This window comes from Cervus elaphus, chromosome 32 (assembly GCF_910594005.1).
Source record: "Cervus elaphus chromosome 32, mCerEla1.1, whole genome shotgun sequence".
Lineage (NCBI taxonomy): Eukaryota > Metazoa > Chordata > Mammalia > Artiodactyla > Cervidae > Cervus > Cervus elaphus.
Window position 1 is genome coordinate 20,508,304 of NC_057846.1, and position 24,555 is coordinate 20,532,858.

Below are 24,555 nucleotides of genomic sequence, written 5' to 3' on the forward strand. Positions count from 1 at the left end.
TTCATTTAAATGTTTAAATGTCACAGTGGCCATTTATTTGAACAATAAGCATAGTTTAAGAGTGAACTGATACCAATTCAGGTTACAGCATATTACAGCAATTGTGAAAAGCACAATTCAGTTCTTGTGTTTGCAGGGCAATGCTCTCTTTGAAGGCTTTTATCTTCTCCAGTTTCTGCTGGTTACCTGACATTCCTCAGCTTTCCTTGGCTTGTAGCTTCATCACTCCTGTCTGCCTTTGTCATCACATGGCCTCCTTCAGTCCAGTGTTTCTCTGTGTCTCCACATCTCTCTCTCATTATAAGGACACCAGTCATTGGAGTTTTGGCCACCTAATCTAGTATGCCTGCCTTGGTTATATGTGCAAAGACCACATTTCCAAATACCATGACATTCACAGGTATTGGGAGACTAGGAGTTAAATATATCTTTTAGAAGGACACAGTTCGAGTCACAATATTGGAAAACTATGTCAGCCAGAACGTTAGGTCTGTATAAATAAAGGAGGACCATTGAGAAGGAATAAACGAAGTCAGCCAGGAGCCACACTCACACAGAAGCCCAGGAGACCACGGGGTCCAAGCCACCTGCCCATCTGAGGTCCATGAACTCAGAACACACTCTGCCACAGCAATTGCTGAAACTGCCTGCCCTCAGAAGCTCCATCAGAATAAAAAAAGGGAAAAGACTTCTCTTTATTCAATTTTCTACCAGGTTTTCCTATAAGTAACCAAAATAGTCTTCCCCTTGGCTACTTAGTAATACTCACATCATCATTAAATTTCCATATAATAAGAATACCACCAACATCATGCATCTACCTCCCACATGTAACTATTGTGATTCACATGAAGATATCGTCATCATATTCCCCCAAAAGATGCAACCCTATCCATCCCCACATCGATTCAACTACAATCCCACCTGGCTATTTTGTAATCTAAAGATTAAATTGTAAAGTTAACAATGGCCAAAACAATTTCGGTCATGTAGCTAGACTGACCAATAAAGAGAGGGAGAGTGATAACTCAACCTCCCACCCACATTCCTTATACAAATAGAAGGAGAAAACAGGAAGAGACTTTTAAAAAGATTATTGAAAATGCTTCTTAGAATTAAGATCTAATTTCAAACAGGCAACACTGAATGTTGAGAGCAGGATTTAAACTTTTCTAACCATAGTGCCAAGAACTGGTTGTTGGTCAAGATTATGACCGAGGCAAAATTCTCGCCAAAATTAGAATGAACGTGTCTTGGCTGTGGGAGGTAAGAAATAGCAAGGAATCAAGAATGACACTGAACACCTATGGTCAATTAGTCTTTGACAGGAGAGACCAGAATATATAAATGAGGAAAACACACTCTCTTCAGCAAGTGCTGTTGTGAAAGCTGGACAGCCACTTGCAAATTTAAAATGTTAGAACGCACCCTTACACCACACACAAAAATTAAATCATGAAGGCTTAAAGACTTCAACAGACATAACACCATAAAACTCCTAGAAGAGAGCATAGGCAAAACATTCTCTACATAAATCATTCCAGTGTTTTCTAAGGTTAGTTTCCAAGGCAATAGATATAGAAGCAAAAATAAGCAGAAGGATCTAATCAAATTAATAAGCTTTTGCACAACAAAGGAAACCATAAACAAAGCAAAAAGCCAACATACAGAATGAAAGACAATATTTGCAAATCATGCAGCCAACTAAGGTTTAATATGTAAAATATACAAACAGGGACTTGCCTGTCAGTCTAGTGGTCAAGACCTCACCGTCCAATGCAGAAGGTGTATGTTTGATCCTGGTTGGGGAGCTTAAATCCCACATGCCTTGCAGTCAAAAATGTAAAACAGAAACAATATTGTAATAAATTCAATATAGAATTTAAAGAAAAGAGTACACACACAAAATCATATATATGTGTGTGTGTGTGTGTATGTGTGTGTGTGTGTGTGTGTATGTGTATGTGTGTATATATATATATGGTGCATAGAACTCAATAATGAAAAAAACAAACAAAAAAAATTGGCAGAATACCTAAATAGACATTTCTCCAAAGACAATATGTATATCGCCTATAGGCACATGAAAAGATGCATTTCTCTAATAATTAGCTAATTAGCGATGTTGAGCAAGTCAAAACTACAGTGAGGTATCACTTCACACAAATAGCCAATGTTGCAAAGGCCTACATATACCAAATATTGTAGAAGGTGTAGAGAAAAGGAAAGCCTCCTATACTGTTGATGGGAATATAAATTGGTGCAATCACTATAAAAAAAATAGTATGGAGGTTCCTCAAACAACTAAAAACAGAGTCACGATACCATCCTGCAATCTCATTTCTGGACATATATCTGGAGAAAAATATAATTCAAAAAGATACGTGCAACCCTATGTTCAAAGCACCCTATTTACAATAGACAAGACAAGCAATGTAAGTGTCCATCAGCAGATCAAAATGTAAAGGTGTATGTGTATATTTATTATATATATTATGCATTTACTATTAGTGTATATACCTCAGATATGCAGATGACACCACACTTAGGGCAGAAAGCAAAGAAAAACTAAAGAGACTCTTGATGAAAGTGAAAGAGGAGAGTGAAAAAGTTGGTTTAGAACTCAAAATTCAAAAAAACTAATTTCATGGCATCCAGTCCCATCACTTCATGGTAAATAGATGGGGAAACAATGGAAACAGTGGCAGACTTTATTTTTGGGGTCTCCAAAATCACTGCAGACGGGGACTGCAGCCATGAAATGCTCTTTGGAATAAATGCTCTTTGGAAGAACAGCTATGACGAACCTAGACAGCATATTGAAAAGCAGAGACATTACTTTGCTTACAAAGTCCAACTAGTCAAAGCTATGGTTTTTCCAGTAGTCATGTATGGATTTAAAAGTTGGACCATAAAGAAAGCTGAGCACCAAAGAATTGATGCTTTTGAACTGTGGTGCTGGAGAAGACTCTTGAGAGTCCCTTGAACTGCAAGGAGATCCCACCAGTCCATCCTAAAGGAAATCAGTCCTGAATATTCTTTGGAAGGGCTAATGGTGAAGCGGAAGCTCCAATACTTTGGCAACCTGATGCAAAGAACTGACTCATTGGAAAAGACCCTGAAGCTGGAAAAGATTGAAGGTGGGAGGAGAAGGGGACAACAGAGGATGAGGTGGTTGGATGGCATCACCAACTCAATGGACATGAGTTTGAGTAGGCTCCGGGAGTTGGTGATGGACAGGTAGGCCTGGCATACTCCATCCATGGTGGCTCAGAGAGTCAGACGTGACTGAGCAACTGAACTGACACAGAATAGAATAGTACTCAGACATAAAAAGAATGAAATAATGCCATTTGCAACAACATGGATACACCTAGAGATTATCATACTAAGGAAAGTAACTCAGAAATAGAAAGACAAACATCATATGATATCACTTACACATGGAATGTAAAATTTGGAACAAACAAACTTATCGACAAAACAGAAATAAACTCACATGCATAGAGAACAGACTTGTAGTTGACAAGGAATAGGAAGAGAAGAAGAGGGATGGAATGGGAATTTGGGATTAGCAGATGTGAACTGTGACATAAAGAATGGATTAAAAAAAGAAAGAATGGATAGACTACAAGTTTCTATTGTATAGCACCAGAAACTATATTCCATTTCCTGTAACAAATCCTACTAGGATAAATGAATAAATAAGCATTGAGATTCTGCTCTTGAAAGTGAATGATTGTACTGTTTCTTGAAATAAAGTGTAATATTGTTCTGTTTTTAGCACATAAAGTTTCAGGTGTAGATGCAACATACAAATTGAAATATTAAATAGGGAGTGTTACGTGGTTTTGGAGGGAAGAAGAGGGATTATGGTTGGAGATGTAAATTTCTGAATAAAATACCTATTCGAATATATTTAAGTTTACATATTAGCAAAAGTAAAGGGATTAAACATCAGTTCAGTTGAGTTCAGTTGCTCAGTCGTGTTCCACTCTTTGTGAACCTCGTGGACCGCAGCACACCAGGCCTCCCTGTCCATCACCAACTCCCGGAGTTGACTCAAACTCATGTCCATTGAGTAGGTGATGTCATCCAACCATCTCATCCTCTGTCATCCCCTTCTCCTCCTGCCTTCAATCTTTCCCAGCATCAGGGTCTTTTCCAATGAGTCAGTTCTTCACATCAGGTGGCCAAAGTATTGGAGTTTCAGCTTCAGCATCAGTCCTTCCAATGAACACCCAGGACTGATCTCCTTTAGGATGAACTGGTTGGATCTCCTTGCAGTCCAAGGGACTCTCAAGAGTCTTCTCCAACACCACTATTTGAAAGCATCAATTCTTCAGCACTCAGCTTTCTTTATAGTTCAACTCTCATATCCGTATGTGACTACTGGAAAAACTATAGCTTTGACTAGATGGACCTTTGTTGGCAAAGTAATGTCTCTGTGTTTTAATATGCTGTCTATGTTGGTCATAGCTTTTCTTCCATGGAGCAAACGTCTTTTAATTTCATGACTGCAGTCACCATCTGCAGTGATTTTGGAGCCCCCCAAAATAAAGTCTGTCACTGTTTCCACAGTTTCCCTATCTGTTTGCCATGAAGTGATGGGACCAGATGTCTTGATCTTAGTTTTCTGAATGTTGAATTTTAAGCCAACCTTTTCATTCTACTCTTTTACTTTCATCAAGAGGCTCTTTAGTTGTTCTTCACATTCTGCCATAAGCATGGTGTTATTTGCTTATCTGAGGTTATTGATATTTCTCTAGGCAATCTTGATTCCAGCTTGTGCTTCATCCAGCCTGGCATTTTCCATGATGTACTCTGCATGTAAGTTAAATAAGCAGGGTGACAATATACAGCCTTGACGTACTCCTTTCCCAATTTGGAACTAGTGTTGTTCCATGTCCAGTTCTAACTGTTGCTTCCTGATGTGCATACAGATTTCTCAGGAGGCAGATCAGGTGGTCTGGTATTCCCATCTCTTTAAGAATTTTCTACAGTTTGTTGTGATCTACACAGTCAAAGACTTTGGCATAGTCAATAAAGCAGAAATAGATGCTTTTCTGGAACTCTCTTGCTTTTTCAGTGATCCAGCAGATGTTGGCAATTTGATCTCTCGTTCCTCTGCCTTTTCTAAATCCAGCTTGAGCATTTGGAAGCTCATGGTTCATGTACTGTTGAAGTCTGGCTTGGAGAATTTTGAGCATTACTTTGCTTGTGTGTGAGATGAGTGCAGTTGTGCAATAGTTTGAGTATTCTTTGGCTTTGCCTTTCTTCGGGATTGGAATGAAAACTGATCTTTTCCAGTCCTGTGGCTGTTGCTGAGTCTTCCAGATTTTCTGGCATATTGAATGAAGCACTTTCACAACATCGTCTTTTAGGATTTGAAATAGCTCACTTGGAATTCCATCACCTCCACTAGCTTTGTTCATAGTGATGCTTTCTAAGGCCCACTTGACTTCACATTCCAGGATTTCTGGCTCTATATAAATTTCTGACTTGATATAAATACTACTAAAATAGATTAGACATAAATACTACTAAAATACTTCATTACTTCATGAAACTACCTAAGTTGAGAAGAAATTTATATTTTATGTTCTAGTAGCTGCTTTTCCCACAATAATGACTGTGGATAACTATAGAGTTTTCTGAGTGCCCCAATTTTGACATCTAATATGCTGTCATTTAACTTAGAGCACATAATTCATTTTCATTTTGAAAATACTATATATAAATCCCTACATGTTTAACTGTTTCCTTTAAATTCTTTTTGGAAGTGTTGTAAATATTTAGTAATGACTTGTATATAATTCCAAAGTTTTCTCCATAACTATTTTACTGACTGAAAGTAAAAATAACGTTTCAAAATTATATGAGGTGAAGACTTTCCAGCTCAGAATTTCAGAGGAGAGGACCTCTGACCAATGTCTTTAGGCTAAAGTCAACTCTGCTTGTAAAGTTCCTTTGTTTCCAGAGGACTCACAGTGATAAGGGTAAAACCACAAGGAGAAGCAATAAGGATGTGACTACTCAAAATTTGTTCTGGGTTTTAAGGGATAAAATGTGTTTCTTGAAGTTTAGTCCAGAACATTGGGTCAGAATTTGCCAAAAAGTCCCTTTGGGGTTTTGCATTAGATGTTGCTACAAACCTGCAAGAACGTTTTGGTCAATCCATATCTCAATATCTCTGGCTTATTTGGAACAGTAGCCCTTCTTCCTCTACCACCCAGCTGTATTGTGGATGCAGGAGTCTGATTTTGCAAAAATGTGTATCAAAAATTATAATACAAAAGTCCACCCACTCCTGCACAGATGCTTTCTTATGGGCATAACGGGCGATCAGCCTCCTCTAGGGAAAGGCAGGTGAACAGAAAGTTCACATTCTCCCTCATGTCCTCATACCGACACTTGATTCCAACCTTGCCCTGGTCCCTTAGAAACTATCTCGTTTTCTAGTTACTAGGCCACCAGAAGAGAGAGAGTTGCCCTCAACACTCATTTTCTGGCACTAAAAACTCCTTTGACTTCCTCTCTGTCCTCATTCAATTTCTCTCTTCTCCAAGTAGCCCCTCAACATAGCCCCTCACAGATTTAGACCACTGCCAAATCTACAGTGTTCTCTTTGAAATATTGTCAAAATATATTAATCTTATGCAAATTTTAAAATCTTCCCTTAATTTCCCTGGTATGGGAAGACCTTTTTTCAGACTCATTCTTTTTCATTTTTCACCTACACATACTTTATTGTTGGAACCACTGGTATAAACTCCCATCTTAAGTTCACCATCAACACTGACATTAACCACCGTTACCATTGACAGAGATAAACCCTATGTTAAATCAAAAGCTTAATCCAGACACCTAGAATATAATCCAATTGGATCAAAATGGATTTAGTGAATACTTCTAATCATTCTTGAGATTCATGCAAATACAGAGAACTACATGGTTAATTTTAACTTAGAAACAATATTATATACATGCAATAGGTTTTTAAGGCATATCTTCAAAGTTTTTGGAGTTATAAGGAAGATTCTCTCTGAATTGGTGCAAATCTTAAGCAAGGGAACTTAAACTTCTTGTCTGAAGTAGTCAGATACATTTACCAGACATTTGTTATGCACTATAATGAAGATGGCTTTTTTTTTCTACTCTTGACCATCTTAATCTTCTAACTTGGTATGCATCACAGTGCCTAAGCATTTACTTGAAAATTAAACACATATTTGAAGAGTGAACTGATACCAAGTCAGGTTACAGCACATTTAAGGATGAAAAGCACAATTCAGTTCTTGTAAAACAGTCTCCAACTTAAGCTAAACCAAAAAAGGGAGTCCAGGTTCCCCAGGCCACCCTGGCTTCTACTACAAAACCACCTGAGGATCAGGAGAGGTGCATTTTAAAAATTATAAACAAATTCAACGTTTTACTTCTTAAGACAGAAATTTAATCTTTCCACAGTGTCTGAAGGCTAGAAATGTGATGCCAAGGTGTTGGCAAGGCCATGCTCTCCTTGAAGGCAATATTTTGTTCAGCTACTGCTGGTTCCTGGCAATCCTAATTTTCCTTGGCTTGTAGGTTCATCACTCCTGTCTCTGACTTTGTCATCACATGGCCTCCTTCACTCTGGTGTATATGTGTCTCTAAATCTTTCTCCTTATAAGGACACCATTGGCGTCCTAATCCACCCACCATTGGGTCATACCCACCTAATTCAGTATAACCTCATCTAAATTTAGTTATATGGCAACGACCATATTTCCAAATAAGGTCACATTCATAGGTATTGGGAGATTAGGACTTAAATATGAGGGGACACAAATGAACTCACAACACTTGGAAAATTGCATAGGTTGGAAACTCAGGTCTACGTATAAAGAACAAAAAGCCTTATAGAAGGAATAAATGTAGTAAGCCAGGAGCAAAACTCACAAAGGAGATTCAGGAGCTCACAAGCCTAAAATCACCTGCTCATCAGAGCTCCATGAATGCTGGACTCACTCGGAACAGCATTTGCTGGAACTGCTCTGCATCAGACCCTCCATCTGCACAAGAAGGTAAAAAAAGGTTCTCCTCTCTTTAGTAAATTTCCCATCAGCCTCCCATAAATAACCAAAATAGCCTACCTCTTCAGCTACTCAGCACCATTCTCGCCATGACTGAACATCCGTTTAAGAAGAATAGCAGTGACATCGTGCATCAGCCTATCAATGATCAACTATTGCAGTTAACATGAAGATAAATCCACACTCTTCCCCAAAAGAGAAGGTGTAAAATTTCATCCATTCCCACCTCCATATCTAGGAGATATTAGTTCACCTTCTAGGTCAGCCATGATCCACCTGGTCATTTTATAATCTAAAGATTAAATTTTAAAATTAACAGCTGCAAACAATAGAGATATGTGTAGTGAAATTGACCGAAAGAAAGAGTGAGATGACTCCAACAACCAACATTCCTCATATAAAATAGGAGAGCGAGAAAGTTAGAAGATGTCTCTTTAAGTAAGATTATTGGAAATATTACTAAGAATTAAGATCGAATTTCAGGAGGACAGCATGGGATGTGGTGACTAGGCTTTAGACATTTCTAGCAGTGATGCTGAGAACTGGTTGATGACCAAAATCAAGACCATATCAAAATTCTAGCCAAATAAAATGTACACTACTTGGGTGTAGAAAGTAACAAATATTAATGAACCAAGAGTGACACTCAACACCTTAATCTTCAACAAGGGAGGCCAGAGTATATAAAACAAAGAAACACATTGTCTTCAGCAAGTGGTGTTGGGCAAGCTGGATAGCCGCATGTAAATCAAAAAAGGGAGAATACGCCCTCTCACCATAAACAAAAATAAACTCAAAATGGCTTAAAGACTTCAATATAAGACATGACACCACAAACCTCCTAGAAGAGAACATAGGTAAAACATTCTCTGACATATATCTTACCAGCGTTTTCTAAAGTCAGTCTACCAAGGCAATAGAAATAAAAGAAAAAATAAATAAATAAGCAAATGACCGAATCAAACTAAAAGCTCTTGCATAGCAAAGGAAGACATAAACAAAATGAAAAAATCTACAGAATAAAATAAAATTTTTGCAAATGATGTGACCAGCAAGGGTTAATATCCAAAATATATAAACAGCTCATACAACTCAGTAACAGAAGAGCAAACAACCTAGATAGATATTTCTCCAAAGACAATTCAGATGGCCAATAGGCACATAAAAAGATGCATTTCTGCAAGAATTAGTGAGGTTGAGCAAGAAAGAACTATATTGAGATAACATGTCACACTGTTCAGAATGGCCATCATTTAAAAGTAGAGGGTGAAGGAAAAATGAAACCCTCCTACAGTGTTTGTGGGAATATATTTGCATAGCCACTGTGAAAAATAATATGGAGTTTCCTCTAAAAGCTAAAAATAGAGTTCCCATATGATGCAGAATTCCCCTCCTGGGAAAACATCTTAAGAAAACCCTATTTCAAAAAAATCCATGTAGCCATATATTCATTGCAGCACTATTACAAAGGCCAAGGCATGGAAGCCGCCTAACTGTCCATTGACAGATGAATGCATAAAGAAGATGTGTGTGTATATACTATATATGTGTATCTCTTATGTATACACACACATAATAGAATATTACTCAGCCATAAAAAGAATGAAATAATGCCATTTGCAGCCACGTGGGTCAACCGAGAAATTATCATACTAAGCAAAATAAATCTGAAGTGGAAAGACAAATATCATGTGGTGTTACTTATATATGGAATCTAAAATATGATGCAATGAACATTTCTATGAAACAGATACAAACATGCATGCACAGAGAATAGACTTGTGGTCGTCAAAGGGGAGGGAGGCAGGGAGAGGGATAGATTGGGAATTCAGGACTAGAAGCTGTGAACTGTTCTTTATAGAGTGGTTAGACAACAAGGTCCTAATGTATAGCGCAGGAAACTATATTCAATATTCTGTAATATATCATACTAGGAAAATATATATATATATATATATGTATACAAGTATGCATAAATAAGTAAATATAAGTAATATAAAAGAAGTAAATATGATAACTATAAATAAGTAAAAATGATGACTATATTGAGATTCCTGTCTTGAAAGTAAGTGATTCTACTATATCTTAAAATAAATCATAATGGTGGTCATATTTTAACACAGTGAGTTTTAGGTGTGAGTGGAACGTAGATTGAAATAATGATATATAGTTTTGGAGGAAAGAAGCAAGACTATAAATTTTGGAATAAAATACCCGCTACGAGTATATTTATATCGACATATTAGTACAAGTAAAGGGATTAGGCATCAGTAGTATTTAAATAATGCTTTATGAAGCAATCTACATGAACATAAAACTTCTATTTTATATTTGAGAACCTTTTTCTTCCACAACAATGACAATAAATAGCTACAGAATTTTGTGAGTTCTACATTTTTAAAATCTAACATGCTATAATTATATTTATAGCATATATAGAGCATATATATGTAATGTTTACATTTTGAAAATAGTGTGTATAAATCTTTGCATCTTTGGTTTTTCCATTAAATTATGTTTAGGTGTTATAAGCATTTGTTAATGACTTGGATATATTTCCAAAGTTCTCTCCATAACTATGTTCTCTCCATAACTACTTTAGTAACTGAAACTACTGATGGAATTTCACAAACACATGAAACAAAGACTTTCTAGTCCAGAATTATAGAGGAGAGGACCTGTGACCACTGTGTTTTGTTTAGAGGACACCTCTGCTTATAAATTCACTTTGTTCCTGGAGAACTCACAGTGATCATAGTAGGACCCCAGGGAGAAGAAGCAAGGATGTGGCCACTCAAAACCTGTTCTGGGTTTTAATGGGATAGAATAAATGTAGTTCTTGAGGTTTAGTCCAGAATACTGGATCAGAAAACAGTATTGGCAAAAATGTTCATTAACAGAAAATTCTGAATGAACTTTTTGGCCAACCAATATCCCAGTATTTCAAGGCCAGGAACCCTGTACAGGATTGAAGAATTTTCATGCTTCCTTCTCATTCTGTAACAATACACCTTGCCCCTCCATCTCCCAACTGTATTGTGGAACCAGGACTCTGATTTGCAAAAATACATATAAAAAACTATGATACACACAGTTCACTCACTCATGCACAAATGCTTTCTCATGGGCACAACGGGTGATCAGTCCCCTCTGGGAAAGACACATGGATAGAAGTTCACACTCTCCCTCATGTTCTCAGTACCAACACTTGTTTCCAGCCTTCTCTTGGTCTCTTAAAGATTATCTGGTTTTCTACTTAATAGGCCTCCAGAAGACTGGGAGCTGCTCCCAACACTCATTTCCTTGTATAAAATTCCTTTGAGTTCCCCTCCTCCTCATATCCTTTCCCGCTTCTCCAAGTAGCCCCTTAACAGTAGGCAAAAAAAGCCTTAGTTCAGTTCAGTTCAGTTGTTCAGTCATGTCTGATTCTTTGTGACCCCATGGACTGCAGCACGCCGGGCCTCCCTGTCCATCACCAACTTCCAAAGTTTACTCAAACCCATGTCCATTGAGTAGGTGATGTCATCCAACCATCTCATCCTCTGTCGTCCCCTTCTCCTCCTGTCCTAAATCTTTCCCAGCATCAGGGTCTTTTCCAATGAGTCAGTTCTTCACATCAGGTGGCCAAAGTATTGGAGTTTCAGCTTCAGCATCAGTCCTTCCAATGAATATTCAGGACTGATTTCCTTTAGGATGGACAGGTTTGATCTTCTTTCAGTCCAAGGGACTCTCAAGAGTCTTCTCTAAGAAAACAGTTCAAAAGCATCAATTCTTCGGTGCTCAGCTTTCTTTATAGTCCAGCTCTCACATCCATACATGACCACTGGAAAAACCATACCTTTAACTAGACAGACCTTTATTGGTAAAGAAATGTCTCTGCTTTTTAATATGCTGTCTAGGTTTGTCATAACTTTTCTTCCAAGGGGCAAGTGTCTTTTTTAATTTCATGGCTGCTGTCACCATCTGCAGTGATTTTGGAGCCCCCAAAAATAAAGTCTGTCACTGTTTCCCCATCTATTTGCCATGAAGTGATGGGATCAGATGCCATGATCTTAGTTTTCTGAATGCCGAGTTTTAAGCCAACTTTTTCACTCTCCTCTTTAACTTTCATCAAGAGACTCTTTAGTAGTTCTTCTGCACTTTCTGCCATAAAGGTGGTGTCATCTGCATATCTGAGGTTATTGATATTTCTCCCGGCAATCTTGATTCCAGCTTGTGCTTCATCCTTAAACTACTGTCAAATCCAGAAAGATGGTAACGATAACCCTATATGCAAAACAGAAAAAGAGACACAGAAATACAGAACAGACTTTTGAACTCTGTGGGAAAAGGTGAGGGTGGGATGTTTCAAAAGAACAGCATGTATACTATCTATGGTGAAACAGATCACCAGCCCAGGTGGGATGCATGAGACAAGTGCTCGGGCCTGGTGCACTGGGAAGACCCAGAGGAATCGGGTGGAGAGGGAGATGGGAGGGGGGATCGGGATGGGGAATAAGTGTAAATCTATGGCTGATTCATATCAATGTATGACAAAACCCACTGAAATGTTGTGAAGTAATTAGCCTCCAACTAATAAAAAAATTAAAAAAAAAAAAACAAAACAAACAAAAAAAACATATTAATGTTAATCCTTCTGCATTTCATCTTTTTAAAAATCTTCTCTTATTATTCCTAGGACAGGGGGACCTTTCTACAGACCCATTCTTTCTCATTTTTCATCTACACAGTCTTTCTTGTAGGATGCAGTGGTATGAACTCTCATTTTAAGTTCATGACTACCACTAACAACTTTAACCACCATTATCATTGATAAATATTGTATTAGATCTCAGACATAACCCAGACACCTGGAACATAATCCAACTATATCAAAGTGTATTTACTGATTCATGAAAATATACAGAAATAAATGGATAACTTAGAAGCCACATTATATACTGCAACAGATTTTTAAATGGTTATAACCAGGATGTTTGGAGTCATAAGGAAGACATTCTATAAACTGGTGCAAATATTAAACAAGGAGACTTTAAATTCTTATCTGAAGAACTCAAACATATTTCCCAGTCACTTGTTAAGTCCTATGATGACAAATTTTTTTTCACTCTTAATGATTTTCATCGTTTTATTTAAATTTCTAAACATCACTGTGGCTAACAATTTACTTAAAAATTAAATATCTATTTGAAGAGTGAACTGATACCCACCCAGGTTGCAGCATATTAGAAGATGAAAAGCACAATTCAGGTCTTGTAAGACAGGCCCCAATTTAAGTTAAACCAGATAAGGGGATCCACATATCAAAGTACATTCTGGCTTCTACTACAAAACCACTTGTGGATCGGGGGGGGGGGGGGGGTTGTGGTTAAAAATTATAAACAAATTCTACTTATTTTTTAAGACAGAAATTTAATCTTTGCATAGCTTTTGAAGGCTAGAAATCTGAAATCAAGGTGTTGGCAGGACCATGCTCTCCATGAAGACTCTTACCTAGTCCAGCTTCTGCTGTTTACTGATAACCATCAGCTTTCCTTGGCTTGTAGCTGCATCACTCCTGTTTCTTCCTTCATCATCACATGGACTCCTTCACTCAGATGTGTCTATGTGTCTCCAAATCTCTCTCTCCTTATAAGGACACAAGTCATTGGAGTTAGTGCCCACCTAATCCAGGATGTGCGGGGAGCCGGCCTGACTGCTCAGGCCCCTTCTCGGCCCTGAGAGAGATCAAAAGGTCCCTCTCTGTCCCGCCACCCCTGATTTGTTAAAGTGCAAATTGGCCTTTTTCACCTCCCTCAAGGAAATCGCTGCAGCCACCATTTGCCCATTTTCCTGACTCTGATAAGATTATCGGGCTCCTGTGAATGGCTTATGTCTAGGTAGTCTTTACCTGATTGTAAGACGCTGGTGCCATGCTCTGCTGGAGTTAAGATAAAACTCCTGAGCTAAAACTAGTGTCTGCAGTTCTGCACGTATGCAAGTCTTTGATCTAAAATTGGTGAATCCTGTTAGTATATATACGTATGTTACCCCTCAATAAAGTCGTCGGAATCAGTCACAAGCTGACTCCGTACCTCTCAACCCCATCTTTCCTAGTCTTTTATTTCTCAGGTGCTCTGGTGATTGCGTCCTCGACCTGTTCATCTAGCCGGCAGGCCTGGCAAGGATGACCATCTAAATTTGGTTATATGTGCAAAGACCGTATTTCAAAATAAGGTTGTATTCAAAGATATTGGGAGTTTATAATTTACATATATCTTTGAGGGGACACAATTCAACTCACAACACTTGGGAAATTATATAGGTCAGAACTCAGGTGTATGTAAAGAAAGAAAGAGCACTAGAGAAGGAATAAATGAAGTAAGCCAGGAACCACACTTGCCCAAAAGATGCAGAAGACCATGAGCCCAAAGTTACCTGCCAATAAAAGCTGTATTAATGCAGGCTTTATTAATATATGTTGTGCAGTCACAGCATTTGCTGGACCCACCCTGCCTTAGAAGCCCCATCAGAAGCAGGGGAAAAGAAGGCTTTTCATATCTTTAGTCTATCAGTTTTCCGTACATAACCAATAGTCTACCTCTTTGGCTACTTAGTACCACTTTCACCATGACTAAACCTCCATATAATAAGAACAGTAGCAACATCATGCAGCTGCCTCCAGCGTGCACCCATTACCCTTACAATAAAGATAGTCTCACTCTCTTCCCCAAAAAAGAAGGTGCCAAATTATCTCTGTTACAACTTCCATATCTTGGATATATTAATTTCCATTGTAGTTTCAGCTACAAACTGACCTTGATATTTTGGAATCTAAAGATTAAATTGTGAATTTAACAATTGCCAAAAAAAATCTGACAAGACATGTAACTAGATTGACCAAAACGGGGAGAAATAGAAAAAAAGAGACAGAGAGAGAGTGGGGTAAGGAGAACTCAAAGAATCACCAACATGTCTTATATGAAACAGGAGAAGGAAAAAGCAGGAAGTTGACTTCTAAAGTAAGATGTTTGAAAATGTTACATAGAATTCAAATGTGATTTCATAAGGACAAAATTGGGTATAGGAACTAGAGTTTAGACTTTTCTAGCAGTAACGTCTGCCAGAATAACAATCACTGAATGTTGGCCAAGAAAATGGCTGTAGCAAAATTCTAGCCAAATGTAGAAGGTACACTACTTGCCTATGTGAAATAAGAAATAGCAAGGAATCAAGAATGACACTAAACACCTATGGATAATTAATCTTTGACATGGGAGACTGGAATATATAAAATGAAGAAAACACATTGTCTTCAGCAAGTGATGTTGGGGAAGCTGGACAGCCACATATAAATCAATACAGTTACAACATACCCATATACCATACACAAAATAAACACTAAATGACTTAAGGACTTATACATAAGACATTACAGCATAAATCTCCAAGAAGAGAACATAGGCAAAACATTGACATAAACCATACCAATATTCTCTAAGGTCAGTCTACCAAGGCGATAGAAATAAAAGCAAATACCAACAAATGAAACTTGATCAAAATAATAAGCTTTTGTACTGCAAAGAAAACCGTACACAAAACAAAAAGAGAACATACAGAACAAAAGAAAATATTTGCAAACAATGCAACCAACAAGGGCTTACCATCTAAAATATACAAACAGTTCAATAACATGAAGACAAACAAAAATATGTAAAATACCTAAAGAGACATTTCTCCAATGATACATACAGATGGCCATTAGCGACATGAAAGCATGTTCAGCCTCACAAGTTACTAGAGAAATACAAGTCAAAACTACAATAAGAGAACAACTCAGACTGGTCAGAATGGTCATCATTAGAAAGTCTACAAATAACAAGAGAATCTTCCTATACTATTGGTAGGAAGGTAAATTGGTGCAGCCACTATGAAAAATAATATGGGGTTTCCTCAAAACACTTAAAACGGAATTCCCATGTTTGTTCAGTCACTCAGTTGTGTCTGACCCTTTGCCACCTCATGGACTGCGCATTCCAGGCTTCCCTGTCCTTCACCATCTCCAGGAGCTTGCTCAAACTCATGTCCATTGAGTCAGTTAAGCCATCCAACCATATCATCCTCTTTTGTCCCCTTTTCCTCCTGCCTTCAATCTTTCCCAGCATCAAGGTCTTTTCTAATGAGTCAGCTCTTCGCATCAGGTGGCCAAAGTATTGGAGCTTCCCCTTCAGCATCAGTCCTTCCAATGAATATTCAGGATTGATTTCCTGTAGGATTGACTGGTTGGATCTCCTTGCAGTCCAAGGGACTCTCAAGAGTTTTCTCTAACACGACAGTTCAAAACCATCAATTCTTTGGCACTCAGCTTTCTTTATAGTTCAACTCTCACATCCATACATGACTACTGGAAAAACCATAGCTTTGACTAGATGGACCTTTGTTAGCAAAGTAATGCCTCTGCTTATTAATATGCTGTCTAGGTTTGTCATAGCTTTTCTACCAAGGAGTAAGCATCTTTTAATTTCATGGCTTCAGTTGCCATCTGCAGTGACTTTGGAGCCCAAGAAAATAAAGTTTGTCACTGGGTATTCAATATCCTGTGATAAATCATACTAGGAAAAAAGGTATTAATAAAGATGTGGAGATTCCTGTTTTGAAAGTGAGTGATTGTACTTATCTTTAAATAAAGCATAATGGTGGTCAGTGTTAAACACATTGAGTTCTAGGTGTGATGGGAACATACAAAGTGAAATGTTTAATAGGAAGTGATATGTGGTTTTAGAGGAAGATGCAAGTTCGTGGTAGGAGATATAAATTTTGGAATAAAATACCAGGTACAAATATATTTAAATATACGTTAGCAAAATAAAGGGATTATACATCAGTACCAGAGAAGGAAATGGCAACCCACTCCACTATGCTTGCCTGGAAAATCCCATGGACGGAGGAGCCTAGTAGGCTAGAGTCCATGGGGTCACGAAGAGTCAGACACAACTGAGCGACTTCGCTTTCACTTTTCACTTTCATGCACTGGAGAAGGAAATACCAACCCACTCCATTATTCTTGCGTGGTGAATCCCAGGGACAGAGGAGCTTGGTGAGCTGCCATCTATGGGTTCGCCCAGAGTTGGACACGACTGAAGTGACTTAGCAGCAGCAGCATACATCAATACTAGTAAAATACTTCAGTGCTCTAGGAAGCCATCTAAGAGAAAGCCTCTCTTTATTATTCTAGTAGTTTCCCCCACCAAGAATGACACCAAGTAGCTATATAGTTTGTGAATGCTTTAATTTTTAAATCTAGTATGTTTCCATTTTATTTATAGTATGTAATTTATTTTCCTTTTGAAAACACAGCACATAAATCTCTAAATCTTTGATTATTTCCATTGTTATTTTTAGTTGTGATGAGCATTTGTTAATATCCTCATGTACTCAGTTGTGTCCAACTCTTTGTGACCCCATGGACTGTAGCCCACCAGGCTCCTCTGTCCACAGGAATTCCTAAGCAAGAATACTTGAGTGGGTTGTTATTTCCTATTCCAGATTTTTTAATGACTTAGATATATTTCTGGGTTCCCCTGGTGGTTCAATCAGTAAAGAATCTGCCTACAATGCAGGAGACTTGGGTTTGATCCCTGGGTGGGGAAGATCCTCCAGAGAAGAGAATGGCAATGCTTTCCAGTATTCTTGCCTGGAGAATTCCAGGGACAGAGCATCCTGGAGGGCTACTGCCCATGGGGTCGCAAAGAGGCAGACACAACTGAGCGACTAAAGCTTTCTTCTCTCCTTCTGGATATATTTCCAAAGTTCTCTCCATAACTACTTTACTAACTGAAACTACCAGTGGCATTTTACAAATGAAGAAAATACTTTTCAGCCCAGGATTTTAGAGAAGAGGACTTGTGACCACTGTCTTTAGGCTAGAGGACACCTCTGTTTGTAAGGTTCTTTGTTCCTAGAAAACTCAACAGTGATTAGGATAAGACCGCAGGAGGAAGAAACGAGGATGTGGCTACTCAAACCTGTTCTGGTTTCTAAAGGGGTGAATTAAATGTGTCCCTTGAGGTTTAGTCAACAAAGAATATTGGGTTGGCCAAAGAGGTCATTCAGGGTTTTCCATAAGATGTGACAGAAAATGCGAATGAACATTTTGGCCAACCCCTATGCTATTATTTCACGGCCAGGGACCCTGCTCAGGATTCAAGAATTTTCATGCCTCTGACTTATTTTGAAATAGTACAATTTGCCCCTCCCCCTCCCAAATGTGTTGTGGACAAAGAACTCTAATTGTGCAAAAATGCATATTATAAACTAATATACAACATTCACTCCTCTACAGATGCTTTCTCATGGGCATAACTGGAGATCAGTCACCTCTGGGGAAGACGAATGGACAGAAGATTCACATTCTCCCATAGTTCTCAGTACCAACACTTCTTTCCAACCTTTTATTGGTCCCTTAAAGACTGTCTTGTTTTCAAGTTACTAAATCCCCCACAAGAGAGGGAGCTGCCCTAAGCCCTCATTCTCTGGCATAAAAATTCCATTGGGGTCTCCCTCTCTCCTCAAATTCTTTTTCTCTTCTCCAAGTAGCCCCTCAGCAATAGGCACAAGACAGCCTTAAACCACTGCCTAATCCACAATGTTCTGTCTGAAATAGTGTCAAAATATTTTAATGTTAATCCTTCTTCATCTTATCTTTTAAAAATCTTCCCTTAATTTTCCTGGGATAAACATACCTTTCTTCAGACCAATTCTTTCTCATTTTTCACTTACACACTCTTTCTTGTTGGATGCACTGGTATAGACTCCCATCTTAAAGTCTACCATCACCAAGGAAACTTTAACCACCGTTAACCATCAATAGAGGGAAAACCTGTGTTAAGTCTAAAATATAACCCAATATCCTGGAGCACAATCCAGTTAGATCAAAGTGATTTAGTGAATATTCTAAATCATTCTGAGATTCATGCAAATACAAAGAATGAAATGGTTAACAATTCTATACATGACATGGGGTTTTTTTAAAGGGTTGTGTTTGGAATATTTGGACTCGTAAGAAAGATATTGTGAATTGGTCCAAATCTTAAACAAGGAGACTTGAATTTCATGTCTAAAGAGGTCAAACATTTGTCAACCAGTTGAGCCCTTTGATAGAAATTACTTTTTAAAAAACTCTTAAAACCATCTTAATATTTTCATTTATATCTCTAAACATCACAGGGGATAATAATTTATTTTAAAAATAAACATATTTGAAGAGTGAACTGATTCTACATCAGGTTACAGTAAGTTAAAAGGTGAAAAGCACAGTTAAGTTCTTGCAAAACAGGCTTGAATATAAGCTAAACCAGATAAGGAAATCCAGGTGACCAATTACATCCTGTTCTCTGCTACCAAACCACCTAGGGGTCAGTTAAGAGCTTCTAAAAAATTGTAAAGAAAAATTCAGCTTTTTTTTTCCCTAAGACATATATTTAATCTTTCCATAGTGTTTGAAGTCTATAAATCTGAAATCAAGGTATTGTCAGGACCATGCTCTCTTTGAAGGCTCTTAACTTGTCCAACTTCTGCTGGTTCCTGGCAGTCCTCAGCTTTCCTTGGCTTGTAGCTTCATCACTCCTGTCTCTGCCTTTGTCATCACATGGCCTCTTTCACTCTGGTGTGTCTACGTGTCTCCACATCTTCATCTCCTTATAAGGACATAAGTCATTGGAGGCATGCCTGCCTAATCCAGTATGACCTCATCTAAATTAGGTTACATGCACAAAAAAGACATTTCCAAATAAAGTCACATTCATAGGTATGGTGAGATTAAGACTTAAATACATCTGTGGGGGGAATGTGGTTGAAATCACAACTTTGGGAATCAATATAAGCCAGAAACTCAATTGCCTATAAAGAAAGGAAGAGATTAGAGGAGGAAAAAATGAATGCAGCCGGGAGTCACACTCACACAGAAGCAGCAGGAGGCCACAGGCCCAGTCAGAGCCAATCAGAGCTCCATGAACACAGGGCACACTCTGCCACAGCATTTGCTGAAACCACCTTCCCTCGGAAGCTCCATCAGAAGAGGGGGAAGAAAAGACTTCTCTTTACTCAATTTCTTACCAGGTTTTCCTGTAAATAACCAAAATAGTCTTCTCCTTTGCCTACTTAATGGTATGCTCACCATCATTAAATTCCCATACAGTAAGAATACCAACAACGTAATGCATCTACCTCCAGCATGCAATTATTGCAGTTAACATGAAGATATCCTCACCCTCATCTCCAAAGCAGAAGATGCAAAACCCTATCCACCCTCACATCCATATCAGAGAGATATTAATTCTGCTTCTAGTTCAGCTACAATCCCACCTGGGTATTTTGTAATCAAAGATTAATAAAGTTAGCAGTCACCAACAAAACTGACAGACATGTAGCTAGACTGACCAATAAAAGGTGAGGGGAAGGGACAACTCAACCACCCACCCACATTCGTTATACAAAGTAGAAGAAGGAGAAAGCAGAAAGATGACTTTTAAAAGATTATTGAAAATGTTTCTTAGAATTGAGATCTAATTTCAAATGGACAACACTGAATGTGGGGACTAGGATTTAATTTTTTCTAACAGCAGTCCCGAGAACTGGTGGTTGGCCAAAATTATGACCATAGCAAAATTCTCACCAAAATTAGAATGAATGTTACTTGCCTGTGGGGAGTAAGAAACAGCAAGGAATCAAGATTGACAATGAACACCCATGGTCAATTAGTCTTTGACAAGGGAGGCCAGAATACATAAAACAGGGAAAACACAATCTCTTCTTCAAGGGATGTTGGGAAAGTTGAATAGCCACATGAAAATCAGTAAAGGTAGAATATACTCTCACACCACACACAAAAATAAACAGGATGGCTTGAAGACTTCAATATAAGACACGGCACCATTGAACTCTCAGATGGCACTAGCGGTAAAGAATCTAACTGCCAATGCAGGAGACACAAGAGGTGTGGATTTGATCCCTGGGTCGGGAAGATCCCCTGGAGAAGGAAAGGGCAACCCACTCCAGTATTCTTTCCTGCAGAAGCCCATGGACAGAGGAGCCTGGCAGGCTACAGCCTATGGGGTCACAAAGAGTAGGACATGACTGAGTGACTGAACTCACCCACCCATTAGAAGAGAACATGGGCAAAACATTCTCTGATGTAAATCATGCCAGTGTTTTCTTAGGTCAGTCTTCCAAGGAAATAGAAATAAAAGCAAAAATAACCAAAACATATTAAAATTAATGAGCTTTACACAATAAAGGAAACCACAGCAAAATGAAAAGACAATCTACATGATGAGAGAGAATAATTGCAAACAACCACCAAGAAGGACTTAATAATCAAAATATGCTAATAGCTCATACAACTCAATAACAATAACAACAAAAAACCAAACAACCCAATCAGAAAAATAGACAGAGCACCTAAATAGATATTTCTCCAAAGATAATATGTGTTGTTGTTTAGTTGCTAAATTGAGTCCAACTCTTCTGCGACCACATGGACTGTAGCCTGCCGGATTCCTCTGTCTATGGGATTTTCCAGGCAGGAATACTGGAATTGGTTGCCATTTCCTTCTCCAGGGGATCTTCCTGCCCCAGGGACTGAACCCTCATCTCCTACTTGGCAGGCAGATTTTTTTTATCACAGAGCCACCTGGGAAGTCCTATTCTCTCTAAAGATGATATACAGGGCCAATGAGCACATGACAATATGCTCAACATCAGTAATTATTAGAGAATTGCAACTAAAATCTACACTTTGCACTGGTTAGAATAGTTATCATTAAAAAGCCCACAAATAACGAGAGTTAGAGAGGGTACAGAGAAAAGGGTATTCTCCTACACTGGGTTGGAATATAAATTGATATAGCCACTAAGAAAAATAGTACAGAAGTTCCTCAAAAAACTAAAAATAGACCTGCGGTATGATCTAGCAAACTCATTCCTGGGCATATATCCGCAGAAAACTGTAATTTAAAAAGATACACGCAACCCTATGTTCATAGCAGCACTGTTTATGATAGCCAAGGATGTAACCTAAGTGTATATCAACAGATGATTAAAGATGTATGTGTATATATTATATACGTGTATCTATTATATAAACACACACACAGAATAGAATATTACTCAGCCATAAAAAGAATGAAATAGTGCCATATGAAGCAATATGGATGGACCTAGAGATTATCATACTAAGCAAAGTAAGTCAGAAATGGAAAGGCAAATAGCACATGATATCACTTATTTGTGGAATCGAAAATATGACACAAATAAACTTGTCTACAAGACAGAAACAAATTCACATACATAACAAACAGCCTTGTGGCTATAAAGGGCTGAAGGAAAGATGGGAGAGGGATGGATTGGGAAATTGAGACTAGCAGATGTGAACTATTATATATAGAATGAATAAACAGCAAATTCCTAATGTATACCACAGCAGACTATATTAAATATCCTGTGTGAATCATACTAGAAAAATAAATAAATAAAAAATAAAGACTTTGAGATTCCTGTCTTAAAAGTGAATGATTGTACTGTATCTTAAAATAAAGCATAATGGTGGTCAGTTTTTAAGACATGAGTTTTAGGTGTGAGTGGAACATACAAACTGAAATATTAAATAGAAAGTTATATGCAGTTTTGGAGGGAAGAAGTGGGATTGCGTTTGGAGATATAAATTTTGGAATAAAATATCAGTTTTGAATATATTTAAATCTACATATTAGCAAAAGTAAAGGGATTAGAAATCAACATTATTAAAGTATTACAGTGCTTTAAGAAGCCACCTAAGTGAAATCTTCTATTTTATATTTTAGTAGCTTTTCCCCCATAAGACTATGAATAGCAAATTAGTTTCCTAAGCACTACAATTTTAAATCTAATATGGTATCATTTCATTTATAGCATATATTTTGTTTTCATTTTGAAAATACTGTATAGAAGTCTCTGCATATTTTATTTCCATTAAATTATTTTAAGTGTTATAAATATTTGTTAAAGATATGGATATTACAAGATTCTCTCCGTAGCTACTTTACTAACTGAAACTACCAATGGTTTTTCACAAACACATGGAGCAAAGACTTTTAAGCCCAGGATATTTGAAGAGAGGACCTGTGACCACTGTCTTTAGAGTAGAGGTCACCTTTGCTTGTAAAATTCCTTATTGATTCTAGTAGGAACCTAGGGAGAAGAAGGAAGAATGTGGCTACTCTAAACCTGTTTGGCTTCTAAAGGGACAAGATCAATGTGACCCTTGAGATTTAGTCTGGAACTTGGGTCAGATCAGAGTATTTCAAGGCCAGGAACCCTGATCAGGACTAAGTAATTTTCATGCCACTGGCTCATTTTATAACAGCACCACTCACTCCTCCAAGTCCAAAGTCTAATGTGGACACAGGACTTTGATTTTGAAAAATGCAAACCATAAACTGTAATACAAACAGTTCCCTCACTTGTGCACACATCCTTTCTCATGGGCATAATGGGTGAGCAGAAACCTCTGGGAAAAGACAGGTGGAAAGAAGGTTCACATTTTCTGTCAGTTCTCAATACCAGGCTTCCCTTGGTCCCTTAAAGACTGTTTGGTTTTCTAGTTTATAGGTCCCCACAAGACAGGGAGCTGCCGCCAACCCTCATTCTCTGTCATAAAAAATTCCTTTGGGATCTCCTTCCCTCCTCATTTCCTCTCTCTCTTCTCCAAAGAGCCCCTCAACAGTAGGCACATGATAGCCTTAAACTACTGCCAAATCCACAGTGTTATCTCTGAAGCGTTTTCAAAACATATTAGTGGTAATCCTTCTGCATATAATCTTTTTTTAAAATCTCTCCTTAATTTTTCAGGGAGATGTAGACCTTTCTGAGACCCATTCTTTCTCATTTTTCACCTACATAATCTATCTTGGTGGATGTACTGCTGTAAAGTCCCATTGTAATTTTGCCATCACCATGGATTGCTTTAACCACCATTACCATCAACAGAAGTAAAACATGTGTGAAGTCTAAAACATAACCCAGTCACCTAGAACACAATGCCATGTATCAAAGTGGATTTAGCAAATATTCCAAGTACATTCTGAGATTCATCCAAATAGAGAAAATTAAATGGTTAACTTGTATACATGCCACAAGTTTTTTTTTAAAGGATTGTATTCAGAGTGTTTGGAGTCATAAGGAAGATACTGTCTGAATTGGTGCAAATATTAAATAAGGAAACTTGAATCTTGCCTCAGGAGATCAGACACATTTACCAGCCATTTGTTAAGCCCTATGATGAAAGACTTTAAAAAAAAACTTTAAACCATTTTAATATTTTTCATTTAAATTTCTAAACATCACAGTGATTAAGCATTTATTTGAATATTAAACATACATTTGAAGAGTGAACTGATACCAAGTCAGGTTCCAGTACATTAGAGGGTGAAAAGCACAAGTTAGTTCTCATAAGACAGGCTCCAACTTA